Source organism: Chelonoidis abingdonii, chromosome 6 (assembly GCF_003597395.2).
Source record: "Chelonoidis abingdonii isolate Lonesome George chromosome 6, CheloAbing_2.0, whole genome shotgun sequence".
Classification (NCBI taxonomy): Eukaryota; Metazoa; Chordata; order Testudines; family Testudinidae; genus Chelonoidis; species Chelonoidis abingdonii.
In genome coordinates this window covers 43,925,328-43,949,294 of record NC_133774.1, presented here as the reverse complement: position 1 = coordinate 43,949,294, position 23,967 = coordinate 43,925,328, and the positions used below count along the sequence as shown (strand labels likewise).

The 23,967-nt window shown below is 46.5% G+C and overlaps 1 protein-coding gene across 2 annotated transcripts in view; it reads right to left on the bottom strand.

The window, feature by feature from the left end:
- The window catches only part of MAST4 (microtubule associated serine/threonine kinase family member 4), a 474,263-nt gene extending 467,775 nt beyond the window's left edge, over positions 1-6,488 (bottom strand). For both annotated transcript variants that reach the window (XM_075066982.1, XM_075066983.1), the window contains exon 1: positions 6,472-6,488. The gene's annotated coding sequence lies outside the window, so the exon portion shown is untranslated. The remainder of the gene's footprint in view (positions 1-6,471) is intronic.
- Between the last annotated feature and the right edge of the window lie 17,479 nt (positions 6,489-23,967).

Genomic DNA, 23,967 nt, shown 5'->3' with positions numbered 1-23,967 from the left:
TTGAGCAGAAGACATGTTCAGGATGCGCTGAAATGGCGCGTGCTCCATCAGTGCCAAAGACTAAAAACACATTACTAAAACAATGCAAGGACCTGTATAATTGGTGTCTCTTCCAGACACCGAACCTGTCCGTAATAGTTTTTATTTTTAAGGAAGTTGGGGAAGAAATAAAGGAAAGGCAAAATACCACCACTTCACTTGGTTAGGGAAGAGTGATATGCCTTGGCGTCAATCATGTAACATCTCCATTGAAAATACTTCAGAGTAGATCATTCATATTGTTAAAAAAGACTTATGCTACACTCCAGCATAGCAAAACATGTACATTATTCATATTTAAGGACACAGCCAACAATGCTGCATTAAGAGATGGCAATCTGGAATGACATAGGTATGTACCTACTAGAGTGTTATGCATTTCAGATGACAAATCTACAAAAAAAACAGTTTACAAACAACTATTTTCCGGGGGGGAGGGGAGGGAGAGAGGTGGGTGCTGCTCCACAATATCAATGGCTTCATGATAGAATCTTGGTTTTCCAGAAATCCATCTACTCTTGTTCACATTTCTCACATGATGTCACAATAATTTTCAAAGCAAGTGATTTTTATACTGGAACTGACGCAGAGGATGTTCAGACAATATTCTGTATAAATCTATTTCACCTCCCCCCTCCACCCACTCCCTTCTTCCAGCACTTCAGCTAAACCCTTTGCTGATGCACAGGCCAGAGCTGTCTTGCAGTGCTTTCTAAAAAGGTTACACAAAGTTCAACCTCAGAGTTGTTGAATGTAAAACCCGGATAAACGGATGTTCATAGTTCCCAATCAAAGAGAGAGCACCACACAGTCCTTAGTATAACAAAGATTTAATGCATATAAAACACATTGTAAATAGTATAAAATGTTGTAAACAGCATTTGGAATACTAAAAATAACTTTTAAACAAAATCTATTGGATAGAAAAATCAACTGGTGTAGCTTATAAAGACTTCCCCCTTTTGTTTCTCTTTTATGCACATATATTTTCAAATAAAAGGTTTCAGCACAGTATTTTTATACATTAGCACACACATCAAAACACATTGCCCTCTGATCCCTTCTCAGACATGATTTCTGAGTCTTCAGAGGTAACTATATTACATAGTGTGTGTCACCTGGACTCTTTGGAGCTGAGAAATGACAGCCTCTTTCAAACACTTCAGCACCCTGTCCGCAAATGAACAGCCTGGGGAGCTTCACAACTAGTGGCCACCCAGTCCTGGAATTAATAGCTGACTGATCCTCTCAACTGCAGGGTACCATATCTCCTCATAAGCCTGGCTAAGTCAGGCAAGAATTCACAAAGTGCTACCCCATTCTCTCTAAAACAGAATCCCAGTTTAGAGCAATGCGCTAATAACAAAACAAATTCCACAGGCAGTTCCATAAAACACACTGTGGTGGACCAAATATCATGCTAATGGAGGGTTTCCCTAGTAAATAAAACTGAAATAGAACTTACCTGTATCCAAAGTGGTACAGGGACTGGGACCCAGCCCTCAAAGCAAACACAATGCTTGGTCCTGTGTCAATCTATACAGGCCTGTTTTTAACTCTTCTATTTATAACCTTTCCCCAATCCCCTGGCTCAACTCTCAGAGGATAACTAAGGTATGACCTGACAAGAGGGTTGCTCATAATGTACAACCACAGAACAACTAATGAGCATAACTACCATACTCTGTTCTGGGTCTTTCTAGCTGAGTTGCCCTACACTGCCCTCTGCACCTATGCAAAAAGAGTATCCAACTAAGATCCAGGACTCCTCCTCACAGCTTCTCTTCCCCTCCTGGAAAAACTAAGGCTATGTCTACACAAACCATTACAGCAGTACAGCTGCAATGCTTCAGCGTAGACATTCATTACAGTGATGGGAGGGATTCTCCCATCACTGTAGTTAATCCACCTCCCTAAGAAGTGGTAGCTAGGTCACCGGAAGAATTTTTCCATCAACTTAGTACTGTCAACCCCAGGGGTTAGGTCTGCTTCATTACACTGCTCTGAGGTGTGGATTTTTCACACCCCCTGAGCAACATAGCTATGTCCACCTAACTTTTTAGTGTAGATATGGCCTTGACAAATGCTACAGTACAGAGCATGTGGGTTACAAGATGAAAGAGCTGTTTCTTAGTACAGTAGTTTTTCTCCTGTGTCCTTAATTATACAGAACAAGAGACTTGAGATACAGGAATCACGACAACTGGGCGGAAAAACTGTTTCCAAAGAATGTATTTTATTGAGTATAAGCAACTCTAAGAAGTCAGTTTATGTTTTCAGTAGAAACCCAGTCATTTTGGGTTTTAATAACCTTGAAAATAGAACTCAAATCAGACTGATATCTGAATACCAAGTCTCAGTTACAAAGAACACATTTTTTACTTTACAAAGGTAATTTACCAATTTTCTCATGTAAAAGGTCAATCAAGCACAGTAACAAGGGTTGGGTTTGTATATTTGGGAGAAGGCGGGTTTTTCAGAAGCTTTTTTAACCATTTTAGCCAAAGAAAGAATTATAATAAACAGTTATTCTTACTGCGAAGTAGTGCACTCCTGCTGAAAAGCTGCGGTAGTATTCTGACAAGCAGGAGTGTTCCCAGTTATCTAGGTGATTCAGGAACTCATAGTAGAATCAACAGTAATTAGCTTCAAATTCAATGATTATCTCACATTGTATGTAAGCTCAATCTCCAGCAGTTCAGTCAAAGTCTGAAAATTTATTCGCCTATAAACTACACGGCTTCTTTCTTGTTGAAAGATGGACAAGTATTCAGAAACAAAATGACTACTCACTTTTGATGTTTGGTACCATTTGTTTCAATAAGTTTAACAAAACAAACTATGATCCCCTGCTCCCAGCCACTTTCTGGCAGAGAGAAGAGCCAGTGCACAGGAGATGAGAGGCATAGTGAAAAAGAAAATGGGGCAAGCCCTGCCTCTCTCGCATTCATTCTTTTCCCTTCAGCCACACAGAAGCTCCAGGCTATGGAATTATTCTCCCTCTCTCTAGTCCAATGACTATTCAAGCGTTTTAAACAATGTGGAACAGCTTCAGCAGGACAGCCTGACACACACATACCCCAGGTTACCGGACAGCCTGGTGGTTTGGACACTCACCTGAGAAGGGAGAAACTCAAATTCAAGTCCCTGCTCCAATTGTTGCTTAATTCTTCATATGCCATGAAACGGTTTCAAGAGTAGAGATTGAGAGAACATTCTGTAGCCCAGTAGTTAGGGCATCCACCTGAGAAATGTGAAACTCAAGTCCAACCCTTGCTCCACATTGGGCAGATGAGGAATTCATCCCAAGAGAGCCTCCTAACCACAGAGCTAAAAGTTATAAGGAGGGCAGCACTTCCTCCTCCTCCAACTATTTCAGCCTCTCATTTCCTTTGCTTTATATTTTCTTAAAAATACCCCAAAGCTAAATGAATGTTTCATTTAAACCTGAAATGTTTTTAAGTCAACTTTTTTGCTGCAATTTTTTGAAATTTACAGTTCGGGGTCAACTGAACACAATTTTTTTTTGTGCACATAACTGCTAAGCTACCAAAAAAAAAAAAAATTCAATTATTCACCGAGTTCTACTCACAAGCAGCAGGAAATCTAAGACACTAGATACTACAGAATTTAAAAGTTATTTTTATTTTTAAATTTAAAATTTCACGTTATGGTTATAAAAATAACTTTACAAAAGTGTGAACTGAGGCAGCACTGTCTTCTTGGGTCTGCTGACAGCTATCCTACCTCTCCTGCTGCTCACAGGTTTTCCTAGCAGTAGTATGCACTTAACAAGACTATCACTGTCAAGCACTTCCTTTCCCTGAAGCTGAGATTGAGGAGGAGGGAGCAGGAGAGAAGAAATCTAACCTTCCTACCAAGGCACTATTTCTGCACCTCACTGGCATCCTTCTCTTCCTAACCAGAGGGAAGTCCAGTAAGCTTTTCAAACTCTGAATGTATTTAAAAGTAACAAAAATAAAACTAATGGGACAAGACCAATCAGCAGGACTTCCCCAACTATGCAAGATGTAATGAACATCCAGCTTTTTGAAAAGCTTCAAGTGAGCATGCAAGTTGGTTTCAGAACTCCCCTATCTTCTCCACATGTGGGTCCCTGCATAGAAAATGAAGTCTTAACACGCTGCTTTAAGTGTTTCTTCACTTTGAAATTCAACCATGAGCAATTCTGCTGACAACAGCAAAACTAGTGGGCTAGCAAATGCAAAAGGAGAGCAGAACCAAACAGCAAGTGACCTGGCATGAAAAGTGGTACATGGCTGCTAGCAGCCAGGGGAGATAAAATCTTACACATGCAAAGAAGAAAACAGACTGCAGATAAAATGGCTTTAATGCAGAGGGAGCAGGTGTTCAAATATGTTCTCTGTGGCTATTGCTCCACTTGTTTATTTTCTTCTGCCCTAGAATTATTTAGGGAAGGCTGGAGTTTCCAGAACGGCAGTTAGGCACTCATCTTCCACTGAATTTCAATGGAAGTTTTGCGCCTAATTCTCTTAGGGCCTGCTAACATTGTGTTAACAGCGCTAACAGCATTAGCTGAAGGTTTTAACTGGAGTGCTGCCCTTAACCAATTCTTAACCACCAGGGCCACCCAGAGGATTCAGGGGGCTTGGGGCCTTCAGCAGCGGGTGCCAGGGCGGAAGGACTCCCCACCGTGGGTCTTCGGGGTACTTCGGCGGCAGGTCCTGGGGCAGAAGGACCCCCACCGTTGAATTGCCACCAAAGACCCAGAGCGGAAGAAGCTACTCTGCAGCTCAAATGTTATTTCAGTGTGCCTGCTCTAACTTCAGTCAGAGGATACTGTGAAGGCCAAAAGTATAACAGGGTTCAAAAAAGAACTAGGTATGTTCATGGAGGATAGATCCACCAATTGGTCAGAGTCCAGGGACTCGACGCTATGCTCTGGGGTATGTCTACACTGCAATTAGACACCTGCAGCTGGCCTGTTCAGCTGGATTGAGATTGCAGGGCTCGGGCTAAGGGACTGTTTAATTGCAGCATAGAGGTTCAGGACTCAGGCTGCAGCCCAAACTCTGGGACTCTCCTACCTCACAGAGTCCTAGAGCCTGGACTCCAGCAGAAGCCCAAACATCTACACTGCAATTCAACAGCCTCTCAGCCCGAGTCAGCTGACACAGGCAAGCTGCGGGTGTCTAACTGCAGCGCAGACATACCTTACATGTCCCTAGATCTCCATCTGCCAGAAGCTGGAATTGGACAACAGGAGATGGATCACTTGATAATTGTTCTGTTCATTCCCTCTCAGGCATCTGGCACCAGCCACATTGGTCATACTGGGTCAGATCATTCTTAAGCTCTTATGGGCTAGGCTATCTCAACAGGAGTGAACCTGAGCATAGCTAACTCAAGCTAATTTAACAACGAAGATACACCCTTAGCCTTCCTGGTCAATCCCAGCCATAGCCACAGGAAGGTGTAGGATGAAGTCACAGAGAAGGTAACCTGCATCAGGATGTTCTGGACAAATTCTTATCAAAAGAAGTTTGTGAGCCATCAGGCTAAGAGAGAGCACAGACTGCCCAGTGACAGCATATAAAACCATACGATTCCAAACTAGGTATTATGAAGTTCTATGGAACCAGAGCATTCCAATACATATAAACACTATACAATGCATACAGGTATAGTCCCAACCCTGAAAACAGTCCAAATGCCTTTAAAATAATTAGAAAATAGGCTACGAATCAATTTTAAAAACCCATGTGTACACATATATCATCCAACAGATCTGTCTTCACAAACCCACACCATAATCCACTAAAATATGGTATTAGCTCTTCCAGGCAGATTAGTGTAATTTAAAGGCTAACCCATAATTTCCATTTGACACTGAAGAGTTCATTTTATAGCAGCATTATGGTGAGATCGTATTGGATCGTTCCAGGAAGGAAAGAAAGGAGGGTGCTGGGGATCAGGAAGTTTTTCCCCTTTTTAAAAAAATAAACATTTAGCAAAAGGAACAAATAAGAATCCTGCGTGGAACAAGTGAACCGGGGTAGGAGGACCCCTGTGAACAACGTGCTGGGGAAAGGTTTGCTAGTCTCAGCCCAAGCTCTCCTTTCAGAGGCAGACACGAGCAGAGAAGCAAGTTCAACTCCCCGCATCCATCAAAGCACGCTGCAAACACACACCCCCTCCTCAAGTGGTTTCCATCAAATACAGGGTTTTTACAGTTCGGTTCAATGGCTCTCAGCAGCCCCGCTACACAAATTGTTCCATCATCTCTGCAGCCAACTGACCCGGGGATGCCACGCTGCACCCGGGATCCTGCCGGGAAATCCCCGCAGCAGGAGAGCGCGCTTTTAACCTCAGGGCGACACCCCTGTCCGCCACCCCCACGGCCACCACCCCCTGCACCTGGCCAGGCCCCTTCGCCGGGATGAACCGCACCTCCTCCTCCTGTTCTTCCAGCGACGCGTCGCTCTCCGGCCGAAGCTGCTGCTGCTGCCCCCGCTGCTCCCCACCTGAGCTTGCCGCCTCCTCGCTCTGCAGCCACCGCCCGGCTTCCTGCCGCTCCGCCCCGCGTGGAGCCGCCGCCTGCCGCCCCGCGTCTGAACAGCCGCCGGGGCGGTCCCGGGCCAAGCCGGCGTCCCCCTCCTCCGAGAGAGTTGAGGAGCCCGAGGAGGAGTCCGAAGAGCTTGAGCAGGACGAGACGATCCGGCCGCCGCCCCGCAGCCGCTCCGGAGCGGCCGAAACTTTCTCCCCCATCGCCGCCAAGTGCTGCGAGCAAACAGGAGCCGCCGCGGTGAGGAACCGGCTCAGCCCCCGGCCGCCGGCGCCTACATGCTCCCCCGGGAAGCAGCCACCCGCGGCCCCAGAGCACCTCGCGCCGTACGGGGCAGCAGGAGCTACATGGCGCGTTGGCTGCGAGACCCGGGGAGTCCCTGCCCCCGCTGCTGGGGCGCCGCCGCGGCGCGTAAGACCAGAGCTCCGAGCTCTCGAGGCCAGCGGCGGCTCCTCTCCCAGGCACCCGGAGACTCGCCGAGCCTGCCGCAGCTCCCGCGAACCTGCCTCCGGGACGGGGGAAGGGGGAGACGGGCAGACCGCAGAGCCAATGGTAAGGACGGCGGTGGGTGGGGCCTGCAAAGATGATTCCTGGGCCAAGAGCCCGACGTGAGCGGCAGGTAACGGGGAAAGGGAGAAGTGGGGAAAGGAGGGAGCGAGGCCGGGAAGGAGGAGGGGAGCGAGAGGAGAAACAACCAGCTAAACAGGAGAAAAGGGGGGCGGGAGAGCCAGAAGATCTGTCTCTTTGCACCTTCACGCAAGATGCAAGGTATCTGAAGCCAGCAAGTTCTTTCAAACCAGCTGGGGCTCATTTGTGAACACGGGCTGGGATCTTACCAAAGGGACGCTGTCAACCAGACTATTTATAAACAGGCCAAGTACAGTATATTAAACTTTCTGATAGAAAGTTAGTGTTCTGATATTTTAAAAAAATCCTTTCAAAATCCCTCTCTGTTGAAAGGCCTTTTTGGCGAGACCCAAACATTCTCAGGCCCATTCCTACAGGTCTCCTAGTGTTGTTATTTTATTAATTTATTTGTGTTGTGGTAAGAGGTTTGGGTCCCAATCAATCCCTGCACAATTGTTTTTTTTAAGTCTCCATGCACACTACTACCTACTGCCTCTTGGGTTTCAGCTTTGTTGATACTGGAGCCACCTGCAGACTCCTGTGCTGGGGCTGCACCAGTGTCCTGCACAAACGGGGCCTCACGCTTTCTAGCAGAATCTTGCAAGGGCATACACTTTCAACTAGAACCCTGAAATTCACTACATACAAAGCAGACAGACAAAATAATAGAGAAACATGTATTTAATTCAGAGTTGTCAAGGTTCCTTCCCCACTTTGAACTTCAGGGTACCGATGTGGGGACCTGCATGGACACTTCTAAGCTTAATTACTAGCTTAGATCTGGTACACTGCCACCATCCAGAATTCCAGTGTCTGGAGCACTCTCTGTCCTCCCAAAACTTTCCCCTCCCTGGGTTGCTTGAAGGGACTTCACCAAATCCCTTGATCTTAAAACAAGGAGAAATAAAACCATCTCCCCTCTTCCCCCACCAATCCCTAGTGATCCAGATCCAATCCTCCGATCTAACAAGGAAAAATCAGTCAGGTTCTTAAAAGAAAGCTTTCAATTAAAGAAAGAAAGTAAAAACTCATCTCTGTAAAATCAGGATGGAAAATACTTTACAGGGTAATCAGATTCATATAGCCCAGAGGAACCCCCTCTAGCCTTAGGTTCAAAGTTACAGCAAACAGAGGTAAAATCCTCTCAGCAAAAAGGAACATTTACAAGTTGAGAAAACAAAAATAAGACTAACATGCCTTGCCTGGCTATTACTTACAAGTTTGAAGCATGAGAGACTGATTCAGAAAGATTTGGAGAGCCTGGATTGACATCTGGTCCCTCTTAGTCTCAAGAACAAACAACCCCCAAAACAAAGAGCACAAACAAAAGACTTCCCTCCACCAAGAAAAGTATCTTGTCCCCCCATTCGTCCTCTGGTCAGGTGTCAGCCAGGTTTACTGAGCTTCTTAACCCTTTACAGGTAAAAGAGACATTAACCCTTAACTATCTGTTTATGACAAGAGTAGTAAGTATGATTTGTAGCAATAATATGTACAAATAATTCCCATGGAAATAGGATTTTTCAGGTGGATTGTTGCCCTTTAAAACAATCAAATTAGCCACCAACAATTTGTTGTGATTGGATTACCCATTCGATACCATTTAATATGGCAAAGTACACTGTAGTGCTCATCATGCTTGTAACATTCTCTAACTTTAAGTAACTTTGCGCCAGATTTTTAAAGATCTGATGCCTAAAGATGCTGCGTATAGGTGCCTAGTGGGATTTTCAAAAGCACTAAACTGTTTAATTCCCAGGAGTTAGACATCTAGGCAGTTTTGAAACTCCCACTAGATTCCTATCTGCATCTTTTTGTCATTTTTTAAATATATTTTCTCTTTGTTTATAAAGCATAGTTTCTATACTGAACCATCTATAATAACAATATGGACCCAGTCGTATGATGAGATCATCACAGGTGGACTCCTGTGCCCATTCAGAGCTGCATTTATTTCAACAGGGATCTGCATAGGCTCAGAAACCTTCCCATGTAGGTCCAATGGCAAGATCAGTGTCATACAGTGCTCAATTTTTGCCAGGGCTTACCACAGCTGAGCCCTGGCATCTCTAGGCTTGGCAGTTCATAGCCTGGCACCTCTGGGTTTGCAGCATCAGTTACAAATTAAGCACTGGAGTCATACTTAGCATTCCTGTAACAACTCCATTGGAGGCTCTCAACAAATATTATATATTAGCAGAAATTTATTACAGGAGAAAACTTGAGCAGAGTCCAAAGTCACACAGTAAGCAGATGATGAAGTTAGGAATTCCTGATTCCCAATCCTGTTCTTTACCATAAGACCCATCCTTTCCCTCAAATAGTACTGGTGGTGGTGGTGATGAGTGGAGCCATTTTTTCAGTGTTATCCTGGGCTTCATGCATTGTCAGATTAGCTAATCAACAAAGAAAAAAATCAATACTTTAGAAGTCTTGATCCCAAGCTCCTTTTCCTCTCCTGCTTCAAGTCTCCCCAAAGCTTAAACCTACCTTGAACTACTGAGTTTTGAATGGTGCTAAAACTCTGGATGTTTAACAAATGGAGTTTGCAGAACAGGCCCTAAGAAAAATGCATCCAAGCAGAGCCAGCTCCAGGCCCCAGCGCGCCAAGCACGTGCTTGGGACGGCATGCCACGTGGGGCGCCATGCCGGTTGCCGAGAGGGTGGCAGGCGGCTCTGGTGGACCTCCCGCAGGCGTGCCTATGGAGGGTCCGCTAGTCCCGCGGCTCTGGTGGACCTCCCGCAGGTGTCCCTGCAGAGGGTCCGCTGGTCCCAACGCTCCTGTGGAGCATCCACAGGCACGCCTGCGGGAGGTCCACCGGAGCCGCAGGACCAGCGGACCCTCCGCAGGGACGCCTGCGGGAGTCCACCGAAGCTGCAGTACCGGCGAGCGGCAGAAATGGCTTGGGGCAGCGAAATGGCTAGAACCGGCCCTGCATCCAAGAACAATGAAGAGACTATAAGCATTATACCTCGAGTGTCTTTTTAACAGAGATACATCTCAGATTAGAATCACAGTTAAACACAGTCTAGAACTGCAGTGTCACCCCAGGATGTTGTTCAGTACTTTTTTTAGGTGTGGACATTCTAGAACAGTGGTTTTCAAACTTTTTTTTTGGTGACCCAGTTGAAGAAAATTGTTTATGCCCATGACCCAACAGAGCTGGAGATGAGGGGTTTGAGGTGTGGGAGGGGCTCAGGGTTGGGGCAGAGGGTTAGGGTGAGGGCTGCGGGGTTTGGCCATGAATGAGGGGTTTAGGGTACAGGAGGGGGCTCCAGGTTGGGGGGGGGCTCAGGTCTGGGGCAGGGGATTGGGGCACAAACTTACCTTCAGCAGCTCCCAGTCAGCGATTCAGCCAAGGTGCAGAGGCAGGCTTCCCGACTGTCCTGACATCGCAGACTGCACTGCGCACCAGAAGCAGTCAGCTGCAGCTCCAGCTCCTAGGTGGAGGCGTGCAAGCAGCTCCACGTGGCTCTCCCCCACAGGCATTGCCTCCCCACTCCCATTGGCTGGTTCCCAGGCAATGGGAATGCGGAGCCGGTGCTCAGGCCCCCTACCCTCCTGCCACCTAGGAGCCAAACCTGTTGCTGGCCGCTTCTGGGGCACAGCATAGTGTTGGAACAGGTAGGGACTAGCCTGCCTTAGCTGTGACCCAATCCCTTCCATTCCGCAAACCAGTTCTGGGTCGCGACCTACGATTTGAAAACCACTGTTCTAGAATGTAGAGCTAGGAATGGATTAAATTATTAGTGTTCAGTTGCACTCTTATGACTCTACCCATGGAAAACTGTGTTTTGCCTTCAGTTTAGCAAGTCATTTCTAAAGAGAAAAGCCGGTAAACATCATGTTTTTTGGTTTGTATAAAGACCCAGACTCCAGTTGTGATTCGCACTCCATGAAGGTGACTGTATGCTGACTCCTTTTTAGCCCTTGGCTTGTAGGACCTGACAAAAACTGATACAGTTCTTGGCATAAATTAAAGCAGCCTCAAGACAGTTGTAACATATGCCTAGTTGTCCACAGCCTCCAGGGGCAATTGTGGTAGCCAGTAATACTGAAGCATAGAGGTGCTTCAGCTATGTCCCCTATTTCCCAGCCACATATCCCATTGTGGGGTGAGAAAGGATGGTGACATAGAGCTAGACTGCAGTGCAGACTGTTCACCACCAAGGTATTCTCTTACATCAGGAGGATTCCCAGGTACACTAACTCCTCACTCCAAAGGTCGTCCCGGTTAACGTTGTTTCATTGTTACATTGCTGATCAATTAGGGAATGTGCTCATTTAAAGTTGTGCAATGCTCCACTTTTACACTGTTTGGCTGCTTGCTTTCTCCACAGCTGGCAGCCTCCCTACGCCCCCACCTTCTCACAGCACCTCCCGCCCGCTCGCAGACCCCACGGATCAGCACCTTCCCCCTCCTCCTGCCCCTGGCAATCAGCTGGCTTGTAGTATTTTGGAGGCAGGAGGGAGAGGGAGGAGCGAGGACTCAGTCCGCAGGCTCCCCCTCCCTTCCCTGCCTCCCGAATGCTGCAAACCAGCTGATTTCCCGGGCAGGAGACGAGGGGGAAGGGCAGGAGAGCCTGCGCCAAGTCCTCGCTCCTCCCCCCTCCCTCCTAAAACCGCAAGCTAGCTGATTGCCCGGGCAGGAGGGAGGAGCGAGGACTTGGCACACCTCCCCCATCCCTCCCCTGCCTCCCAAATCGGCAGTCAGCCGGCTTGTGGCATTTGGAAGGGAGGAGGGAGGAGCCAGGATGCAGCATGAAAAGTAAAGTGGCAGGAGTTTGGGGGGGAGAAGAGGTGGGTCTAGGATGGGAACTTGGGGGAAGGGTTGGAGTTGGCGGGCTGAGGGTTGAACCCCCCGCCTCTGATGCTTGCAGAGTAGGGGAAGCTGCCCTGGAACCTAACCCCTCCATTTACATTAATTCTTATGGGGAAATTGAATTTGCTTAACATCATTTCACTTAAAGTTGCATTTTTCAGGAACATAACTACAATGTTAAGTGAGGAGTTACTGTATATCCTTTGGAATGAATGCAATGGCCAAAACAATAGCAATAATGAAGAAAGGGTTAGAATTTAGCTTCTGATTTGACCCTCCCATATAATGGCAAAGCGTCTTAGAGTAATGTATTTTACAGCATTGCTCACATTACTCTCAGCAGAAAGACATAGATGATTATTATATTATTAGCACTGATTTATATTACTGTAGTGCGAAGTGTTCCTAATAAGGATCAGAGCCCCACTAGGCTAGACACTGCTCAGAGACGAAGAAAGAGGTGGTTCTTGCCACAAAGAGCTTACCATTTATGTAAGACAAGATTCAAGAAGTGGGTGCAATTAACCATCAGGAGAACAAAGAAAACATTAATAAGAACGTGTGCATAGTTAGGTGTTTTCACATCTGCTAAATTTAAAAAATATATAATTAGGATACAAATAAACAAATAAGGTAAATGCCAGAAGTTTCTATTGACCATCTACCTAGCTGTTATTGGTTGGCAAATGCTCACAATAGAAGTAGGGATTTGAAGGAAGACAGGGTAGTGAATTTAGACAAGTTTGGTGTGTGTGCGCCAGACATGAGGGACACTACTGAAGCATGGCTGCTTTTGGGAGAAGTAGAAAAGTGGCCAAAGGAGGCTGGCATCATAGGTAGAGTAGAAGGGATAGATGGAACAACATAAGAAGACACACAAGCAGATAAGCAGAGAGGGGATAAGTTGTGATAGGCCTTAACAATAAGGATCAGGTTTTATTCATTGTGTTGAAGAGAGTGGAGGCTCAATGATGAGACTCAAAGAAGGAGGTGACATGGTAAAAATGACAGGCAAAGAAAATGAATTTAGCAGCAGTGTTTTGAATGGACCAGAGCAGAACTAGGTGGGTATCAAAAAGCTCAGAAAGGAAAAGGTGTCAAAAGTCAGGAAGGCAAATGACAGGGTTGTATCTGAGAGTTTTAGTAGTGTGGCAGGCTGCTGACCTAAGATCTTAAGGGGCAAACTCCAAAGGTCTGTTTTCTATAACACTTATTGCAGCAGATTTATAGCACTGTATATTTTCAAAGTGCTGCCCTTTTATAGTTAGGTGATGTTTTGTCTAATGTTTCTTCTGTAGCTTAGAATTGGTTTCTTACACTTTAATACAGCACATGTATGCAAAGGTCCACCTTTGCAAGAAACAACTTTTAAAATTTGTTTTTAAAGTGGGTTTGGTACCTAAGAAAGGTGCTGGTCTGACAGCTCTGGCAAATGAAACCCTCTGTGCATAAAACAATTACAGTCTCTTGCTGTATTGTCTACTTGGAACAGTCCTGACCTGGAAGAATCGTTTTTTATGGATGAATGAGTCTCTGTGCCTTTTCAGTCCTTCCCTCCCTTTTGAAACTGCCAGCAATATTGCCAATTAATGCCAATCCTGAAACCAAATTGTAATCTGAATAGACCCTTCAATTTTTTATTCTGTAACTGTTGCACTGGTGGTGTATAAATGTTTCATTACCGAGCTTTTTCTGTAAGAGAGGATTCATGCAAGCCACTTCAATTTCTGCTTTACTTCTGGAAGAAATCTGCCTACTTGAAAATAAATGAGAAGTGCTAGCAATAAGTAGGGCAATGGAAATGTGCAAATTCTGTATATCTTTCACAGATATTACTGTATGCTTTACAATCTAAATTTCATTTAAAAATTATAGTTTCTAGCCCTTCTGGTTTCAAATATTGCTTTCACTTGTAAATCTTTCCCTGGTGCCTTTTGTTAGATGTGTTTCCACCAGAAATTAAGCAATAGTTGATATTCAGTTCCCTCTAGCCTTCTCTCAACCATGATTGAAGCGAGTTTGGTCAGTGGTATGGACAGAAAAGCTAAATTCAACACCCAATGCAGAAGAATTGGACAACTGCTTTCCTTGTCTAGCAATAACTAATTTGTGTTTGTGAAATCTGGATTCATTAAGAAACAAACAAACAAGAATAAGGTAATAAAGACTAGCTCAAATCTTCTCCCTACAATTAGCTGCCCCTAAATTTCCTCCATCTGGATTATTCAGACCACATCCTAGATTTTCTCCCTCAAAAATCCTCTTCTTTTTTATAACCAGATGGGGCAATGAGTTTCCTGCCTCAGTGAGTCAGCATAACCAATTAAACCCTTTCCCAAGAGATTTAACACTCCTGAAAGGGTGTGTTTTCAGCAAATGTTGCCAGCCTTTTTACGGGGGCAAGGAAGGAAGCTGTTTTTGACTGGATGTGAGGCACATATAGACTGAGACATGGGCATTCTGACATGTTAATTCATGTCAGTCATCTCAATGAAGAACATAAGAATAGCCATACTGGGTCAGACCAAAGGTCCATCTAGCCCAGTATCCAGTCTTCCAACAGTGGCCAATACCAGGTGCCTCAGAGTTATAACTGTGCTAGCATTTAAATGTCACATGTGGAGACTGTTATACAAATAGCCTAAACATAAACACTCTGCATCCTGGAAACTATTGTAATAAAAATTGTAAAGATATAAATGATAATAAATGGATTGAAATATGTTGTTGCATTTAAAATTGTAAAGATATAAATGATAATAAATGGATTGAAATATGTTGTTGCATTTAAGATACCCACACCTCTATAAAGGAAAAATTAAAAAGTCAATGCAGGCCTCCTACTGCAAACATTCTTACCAAGTCCAGATATTTTACCACACTAACATCTAGACATGCTCTGATCAGGCCTAAATGAAACAGTGATTAAAAATGCTGGCAGCTGGTATACGCTAGCATCCCATGGAAGAGCTACACCAGAGAGCAAGAGCATATGGGGAAGGATTTCAGAAAATCTTAATATAGACAGCCTGGGCTCTCCAAGGAAACCCCTGAGAAAACATGAGATTTATAATACTTTTAAGGCAAAAACTAAGATTACCATACATCCCTTTCTTTGTTGTTGAGACTGCAGACCCTTTTGGGCCTTTGTACATCATAAAACATTTCCTCCTCTTCCAGTCATCTTCAAGACAGGCTAATGGAGTGCTCAGGCAGGTGAACCACACTGACTCAAAGTCAGAAACTCTTACTCCCTTTTTTCCTCAAATCAGGCAGATTGGCACTCCTTGCGGGGATGATTTTGATAGTGAATACTTTGATATTCAAAGTGACACTCTGGCACATTAACCTTTAAAAGGATTTTAGGGCTTGGCTACACTGGAGAGTTGCAGTGCTGGTGGTGGGTTTACAGCGCTGCAACTTACTCTGTGTCCACACTTGCAAGGTACAGCCAGCGCTGCAACTCCCTGGCTGCAGCGCTGGCTGTATACCTGATCTGCTTGGGGTGTAACGATTCCAGCGCTGGTGATGCAGCGCTGCTCATTAAGTGTGGCCAGCAAAAGCACTGTTATTGGCCTCCAGGGTATTAGGAGGTATCCCAGAATACCTTTTCAGCCACTCTGCTCATTGTTTCGCAATCCACTGCCCTGGGCTCAGGTGACCCGCCCTTTAAATGCCCCGGGAATTTTAAAAATCCCCTTCCTGTTTGATTACACTCCACACCTGGCTGAGCAATCAATCAGTGACCATGCCTCCATGCGCCAAATGAGCCCCAGCATGGAGCACTGGCGAGCTGCTGGACCTCATTAGTGTTTTTGGTGAGGAAGCTGCACAGTCACAGCTGTGCTCCAGCCGTAGGAATTATGATACCTATGGGCAGATATCAACGTCTATGGTGGAAAGGGGCCATGAATGGGACACGGTGTAGTGCAGGGTTAAAGTAAAGGAGCTGCGAAGTGCCTATTGCAAAGCCCGTGAGGGAAACCGCTGCTCAGGTGCTGCCCCCACGACCTGCCGTTTTTACTTGGAGCTGGATGCAATACTTGGGGGTGACCCCACTGCCAATCCGAGGACCACAATGGACAGTTCAGAGCAGGGAGAGGAGGGGGAGGGGGTAGAGGAAACTGAGAGTGAGGGTACTGGGGTGGTGGGAGACACCCCGGAGTCCCAGGAGGCATGCAGCCAGGAGCTCTTTTCAAGCCAGGAGGAAGGTAGTCAGTCGGAGCAGCTGGAACTTGTTGGTGAAGAAGCAGCAGAGGAGCGGGTTCCCGGTAAGCAGCTTTTATTTTAAGGATGGAAATGTTTTGGGAGGGGCAGGGGGTTATGGCTGCATGCATGCATGCCTAGATGTGGAATAGCCCATTGATGTGGTCTATCACGTCTCGGTAATCGGCCTCTGTAATCTCTTCAAAAGTTTCAGCCAGAGCGTGGGCAATGTGCTTGTGCAAGTTTATAGGGAGAGCCACTGTGGTCCTTGTCCCAGTCAGGCTAACGCGTCCACGCCACTGTGCCGTGAGGGGTGGGGACACCATTGCTGCACAGGGACCAGGGCGGAATCCGCATTGCTGGAGAAGACCCTCCCGCTCTTCCCAGGTAACCCACAGCAACAAGATATCTGGCAGGATAAAATCCTATGGAAAAGGTAGGGGTAGTGTTCAGTGCAGTTTCCCCCTAGCTGCTCTCTGCTTTCTCCAATGCACAGAAACCCCAGTGCAGCCCTGACTCAAGCAGTTGCCCTTCCCAGGTGAGCCACAGCAGCCATTAATCACTTATTCCCCATTACTCACCATGTCTTCGCTGCTGTGGCCTCTCTGTGCTATGCTATGTGTAAAGGATGCTACAAATGAGATTAAAAACTCCTTAACTGTGATTATAAACAATGCAGCCCCTGTAATAAATGTTTCTATTTCTGTTTTTTTTCTAAGTGTCCTTGAATAGTACCAGTAATCCATCTCTATCACAGACTGCTGAAAAAAAGCTACAGAACCTGAGGAGGAAACCAAGAAAAAGCAAAGAAGATTTGGTGAAAGCAGTTATGAATCAGTCTGCCAGAGAGAGTAAGAGGCTGCAGGACTGGAGAGAAAAAATTCAGCACAGTGGAGGGAAACAGAAAGCAGGAGAAAGGAATTGGCTAAGAAGAAAAGCACAAAGCAGCTGATAAGCCTCCTGGCGCGCCAAACGGACTGTATGCAGTCACTGGTAGCCATGCAGGCAGAGCACTACTGTGCTGCCCCCCCCCCATCCCAAAGCTCTCTCCCTTGTGCCCCAATGTTGCTCAAAACCCCCTTCTCCAGCATCCAGGTTCTTACCACCACCAGCTGCCCCCAACACCTGTACGTTCACCTACCAGCCCTGAGAACTACGACCCTTACCCTCTGCACTCAACCCCCATCACCATGCAGCATTTTAATCCTGAAGTGCAGCAGGCATTGCACAGCACTCCAGGCAGGACATATTCAAACCTCTGACTGTACAGTTCACCACCCTACCCCCCCTGCCCTTTTACTTACTGTATTTTCAATAAATGATTTCTTGGCTTTTAAAACAGTTTTTATTATTGCAGAAAGTGAAACATACTGTACCCCAAGGAAAAACAGGCACTGCAAATCATTGTAACCACTGCACTTCACTCCCGTGCAAGGCACCAAACATTACTGTTGGCTTTCAGCCTCAAATTGCTCCCTCAAGGCATCCCTAATCCTTGTAGCCCTGTGCTGGGCCTCTCTAGTAGCCCTGCTCTCTGGCTGTGCAAATTCAGCCTCCAGGCGTTGAACCTCGGAGGTCCATTCGTCACTGAATGTTTCACCCTTCCCTTCACAAATATTATGGAGGGTACAGCACGCGGATATAACCGCAGGGATGCTGCTTTCCCCCAAGTCTAGCTTCCATAAAGACATCTCCAGCGCCCTTTAAACGGCCAAAAGCACACTCCACAGTCATTCTGCACCGGCTCAGCCTGTAGTTGAACCGGTCCTTGCTCCTGTCAAGCTTCCCTGTATACGGTTTCATGAGCCAAGGCATTAACGGGTAAGCGGGGTCTCCAAGGATCACAATGGGCATTTCGACGTCCCCTACTGTGATCTTCCGGTCTGGGAAAAAAGTCCCGGCCTGCAGCTTCCTGAACAGGCCACTGTTCCGAAAGATGCGTGCATCATGCACCTTTCCAGGCCAGCCTGTGTAAATGTCAATGAAACGCCCACGGTGATCCACAAGCGCCTGGAGAACCATAGAGAAATACCCCTTCCGATTAATGTACTCGGATGCCAGGTGGGGTGGTGCCAGAATAGGAATATGCGTCCCATCTATCGCCCCTCCACAGTTAGGGAAACCCATTTGTGCAAAGCCATCCAGAATGTCCTGCACGTTCCCCAGAGTCACGGTTCTTCTTAGCAGGATGCGATTAATGGCCCTGCAAACTTGCATCAACACTATTCCAACGGTCGACTTTCCCACTCCAAACTGGTTCGCGACCGATCGGTAGCTGTCTGGAGTTGCCATCTTCCAGATTGCAATAGCCACCCGCTTCTCCACTGACAGGGCAGCTCTCAATCTCGTGTCCTTGCGCCGCAGGGTGGGGCGAGCTCCTCACACAGTCCCAGAAAGTGGCTTTTCTCATCCTAAAGTTCTGCAGCCACTGCTCGTCATCCCAGACTTCCATGACGATGTGATCCCACCACTCAGTGCTTGTTTCCCGAGCCCAAAGGCAGCGTTCCACGGTGCTGAGCATGTCCGTTACTGCCACAAGCAATTTATTGTCACACACGTCAGGCAAATCGATATCATCGTCGGACTCCTCACTGTCACTTTGGAGCTGAAGGAATAGCTCAACTGCCAAACGTGATGTGCTGGCGACATTCATCAGCAAAGTCCTCAGCAGCTTGGGCTCCATTTCCAACAGAAATCATGCTGTAGACTCACAATGGCGCCAAACTGCTGGAGATGTGAAGCGATGCACCACAGGGCGTTGGGACAGAAAGCGGAATGACCCGCACCCTTCCGTCCCCTTCCCACAACCCACGGCACCAAAATGGGATGAGGTGCTCTGTGGGATAGCTGCCCACAATGCACCACTCCCAACAGCCTGCAAATGCTGCAAATGTGGCCACACTGCAGTGCTGGTAGGTGTCAGTGTGGCCACAGTGCAGCGCTGTCCCTACACAGCTGTACGAAGACAGCTGTAACTCCCAGCGCTGCACATCTCCAAGTGTAGCCATACCCTTAGTTTGAATGGGGAGGACTTATGACACAGATGCAAACCACTGTTGCCAACATGGGCCCTGTTCATTTTTGCTCTGTGTCCCCTTTCACCAGCTAAGATGATACAAAGGGGCTCCTGGGCAGATATAAGGCCTCTTTGGGGAATAACCCTGGTGCAGGGGAACCTTTCACCAGCTCTCCCTAATCTCCAAAACTTCTGGGTGCTGGGCATTTTCTGAGGTGCCCCCAGGGAGGGTCAGGAGGGTGTGTGTTTGGTGTGGACCTGTGTCACTGCTCATCAGTACTCCTTAAAAACTCCATACGTGACCCTGCTTCTGTGGCCCAATTTAAGGCAGCTTTCAAAGCTGCTGTAAGCTATGCCAGGGCTCCAACAGCCACCTGAAAAGGGCAGACACGAATTACCTGCCTCCATCTCTTCACAGGCACACCTGCTAGAACAGTGAGGAATCTGGTTTAGAGTTTAGGGGTAAGTAACATTTTTCTGTGAGAGTTCAGCTGCTTTGCTGGAGCCAGGAAAATGGTGCTACAGTACATCTAAGTAAGCCTTGCTTTTACTTTTGTTAGTAGGGATGGCCCTAGACCAAATGGTGCCTAAGGTGAGAAGCGTCTTCAGTGCCCCTCAAATCCCCATTTGTTAAATTTCAAATACCTTATTTTTTATTGCATTTGTAGCCCATTTCATGACTTTCATGCACGATTTTCATGCATGATTTATTCCTGGCATATAAGACAATAAATATCGCAGCTGGGCTCTTGCTTCACTTAAATTCATTCTTACATCTCACTGACTGGCGATGCTCTGCCCCAACAAGAAATAAGCTACCACAAGAGTCAAAACTCTTCTTGACTGTATGGAAGCCAGAACAGCATTACAGCAGGAGAACAGGAGGTTGGTGGTCAGTAGGTGAATCCCATATGAAGAAGAAAAATCCTTAAAATACCTAAATTCAAAACTCTGCCTGCTCAGCTAGCTAAAGTAAAAATAAATCAAACCACTGCTTCCCATTTTGTATCTGGATGTAAAAGATTTATTATGATCTTAGAGTTTTATACCATCACCTATCATTGTAGCGTCTGAGCACCTTCCATGTAAAATCAATAGAAATGGTCCTAGTGGACTTCATGGAGTCAGTCTCTGGCATCCTCCCATTTTGAGGCAAAAAAAATATTTTTGGGGGGAGTATGTGGGGGTAGTATGTTTGTTCCAGTTTTTTAAAAATTGAATTCTATTTGGGACAGTCTCTAGGTAGATGACAGTGTCAGTGCTGGGACTATTATTCTTAATATAGTGGAAAGAGCAGGTTTTGCACCTTTCCTGAAGATGGTCATATTCTGGATTCTCTAATCCCCTGTGAAAGTTTGTTCCAGAGCCAGATCCCCTTAACCAGGAATGCATTGTCTCCATTTTTCACACACTTTGATCTGGGCTTTATGATCTGCATTGCATCAGATGAGTGCAACTGTCTCAGTGGTTCATCGATCAAAATTTGGTGGCTAAGTCTTGACCCATTAATTGCTCTACTAGAGCTTTCCATTTGTATGTGTTTGCTGAAAAAAAATGAAGTTTTTGTTTATTTGTTTGTTTATTTTGCCAAGAATATTTCATGAGGAAGTCCAAACATGCAGGCTTTTTCAACTTCTGCTTCATACTGTGCTCTCCTGATTGTCAGCAGCAGACTAGAATAGTTAAACTTAAACAGAAATACTGTGAAGTGGAATGAGGCTGATTACTGAGAGCTAAAATTGACAATTTCTATATTTCTAGGCACAAACACACGTTTACCAGTAAGTCCTTGGCACTGTTTCAATACTATTTTTACCAGTAATTGCCAGTTTAAACTGAAAGGCCTTATTCGTAGGGATGTAGGGAATCTCAAACTCATCCAAACACTGCACACATGAAGTTTAAGGGCAGAATTGGGCCTCATTTTGAGGTTCAACATTAGAAATGCTGGCCAAACTTTACAAACCTAGGCGCATAAAGGAAGACTTCTAAATACATATTAAGGCTCCTAAATGACCACTTGCAGGTCCTGGGAAAATCAGGTCTCTTTCATTTAGGAAACTAACTTTAGGCAACCGGGTCTGAAAACTTTGTCCATTGCTCATCAAGGCTGTCCATAGAAAAGATGAAGTATAATTGACAGCCTCACTGTCAGACAGACAGTTCGACATAGTGGGGACAAGGGCAAAATGCTATACATAGAAAAGCAAGCATAACTCTCTATTCTCCAACAGAACAATGGATAAGATTCAAAATATGGTTGATAAAAAAATCAAGAGGGAATATGAAATGATGTGAGATTAATTTTTATGGGCTTACAATTTTCTATCATTAGTTGAATAAGTCAGCATTCTGATGTCAATGACACAGCAGACTTGGGCCTACGCATAAATGTGCTGTTCTCTCTTTCTTCACTTCCAAACTAATCTTTCTCTCTGTGTTCAAGTCCCCTCTCTTTATTTAATATCTCATGCCTTGGCTTACTTTTCTTCTGTTCTGTTCTCTCTAACCGTGTGTGCACCAGACAAAAAGGCACTGCAACAATCAGCTGGAACATCTTGTCCTTTAAATGCTTGAACAATGCTTTATACTTACCCACACAGAAGCATAATATATTATGTGAGAGACAGTCTGGTGTAATGGGTAGGGTGCTGCACTGGAGTCAAGAGACTGGGCTACCCCTGCCACTGACTAGCTGTGTTATCTTGGGCACAGGCCCACCAACAACAATTCCAGGCCCCAAGGCACAACAGTCAATAGGCCCCCACATATGCACAAGCTGCACCTGTGCAGATGTGGTCCACCTGACATTTGAGCAGTGCTGTGCCTGTGTGGACCGGTGCCCAGCGAGCTGCTGCCTGCGCTGCTGGTGCTCTCTTCTGGCACAGCCAGAGCTTCCACATGCCCACCCAGTAGGGTTGCCAACTGTCTAATTGCGCAGACCCAAAGACCCTTGCCCCGCCCTCTGCCCCAAGGTCCCACCCCTGTCCTGCCCCTTATCTGAAACCCCGCCCCCGCTAACTCCATCCCCCCTCCCTCCATCACTCACTTTCCTCCACCCTCACTCACTTTCACCAGGCTGGGGCAGCAGGTTTGGGGTGCAGGATCTGGGAGGGAGTTTGGGTGCAGGAGAAAGTGAGGATCAGGCTCTGGGAGCGAGTTTGCATGCGGGAGGGAGTGAGGGGTGCAAGCTCTGGGAGGGAGTTTGGGTGTGGGGTGTGAGCTCTAGGTTGGGGTAGGGAATTGGGGTGCAGTAGGGAGCCAAGGGATTGGCACTTACCTTCAGCGGCTCCCGAAAGCAACTGGCACACCCTTCTGGCAGTGGATCCTCGGCGGGGGGGCCCAAGGGGTCTCCGTGCGCCACTGCCCGCAGGCTCCACCTCCACAGCTTCCAGCCAATGGGAGCTGTGGAGTCTGCACTTGGGGTGGGGGTAGCGTGTGGAGACCCCATCCCCAGGGGTCACAGGGATGTGCCAGCCACTTCCTGGAGCATTGCGGAGCAAGGGCGGGCAGGAAGCCTGCCTTAGCCCCGTTGTGCTGCTGGCAACGGCTGTGGGCCCCCAGGCCCTTTTAAATTGCCCGGGTCCCAGTGCAATTGCCCCCTCTGCTCCCCTCTGTCAAAGGGTCTGTTTGGGCAAGTCACTTCACTTCTTGTACCCGTTTTCCTTTGTCTGAGTCACTTGTTTAGTGTAAGCTCTTAAGTGAAGGAGTACCAGATGCATTTGGACAATGCCTAGCGCTGTGGGGCCCTGATATTGGTTGGGATCTCAAGGCACTATTGTCATGCAAATAATTAATTGCATTAAAAAAAAACAACTGTTAGAAGAACATAAGAATGGCCATGCTGGGTCAGCCCAATGGTCCATCTAGCGCAGTATCCTGTCTTCTGACAGTGGCCAATGCCAAGTGTTTCAGAGGGAATGAACAGAACGGGGCAATTATGAAGTGATCCCCATTGTCATCCATTCCTAGCTTCTGGCAGTCAGAGATTAGGAACACCCAGAGCATGGGTTTGCATCCCTGACCATCTTGGCTAATAGTCGTTGATGGACTTATTCTCCATGAACCCAGTTGTACTTTTGGCCTTCACAACATTCCCTGGCGATGAGTTCCACAGGTTGACTGTGCATTGTCTGAAAAAGTACTTCCTTTTGTTTGTTTTAAATCGTCTGCCTATTAATTTCACTGAATGACTCCAGTTTCTTGTATTATGTGAAGGGGTAAATAACATTTCCTTATTCACTTTCTCCACACCATTCATGATTTTATACGTTTATCACAGGGGTCGGCAACCTTTCAGAAGCGGTGTGCCGAGTCTTCATTTATTCACTCTAATTTAAGGTTTCACGTGCCGGTAATACATTTTAATGTTTTTTAGAAGGTCTCTCTCTATAGGTCTATATATTATATAACTAAACTAGTGTTGTATTGTAAAATAAACAAGGTTTTCAAATGTTTAAGAAGCTTCATTTAAAATGAAATTAAAATGTTGATCTTACGCCGCTGGCCCGCTCAGCCCGCTGCTGCTCTGGGGTTCTGTTCACCTAGGCCGGCAGTGGGCTGAGTGAGGCCTGCAGCCAGGACCCCGCCTGGCAAGGGTCTGTCAGCCAGAACCCCAGACCAACAGCGGACTGTGGGGGGCCGGTAGCCAGGACCCAGAGGGGACGGGGTGGGCTGGAGTCAGGGCTGGGGACTGGAGATGTCAGGGC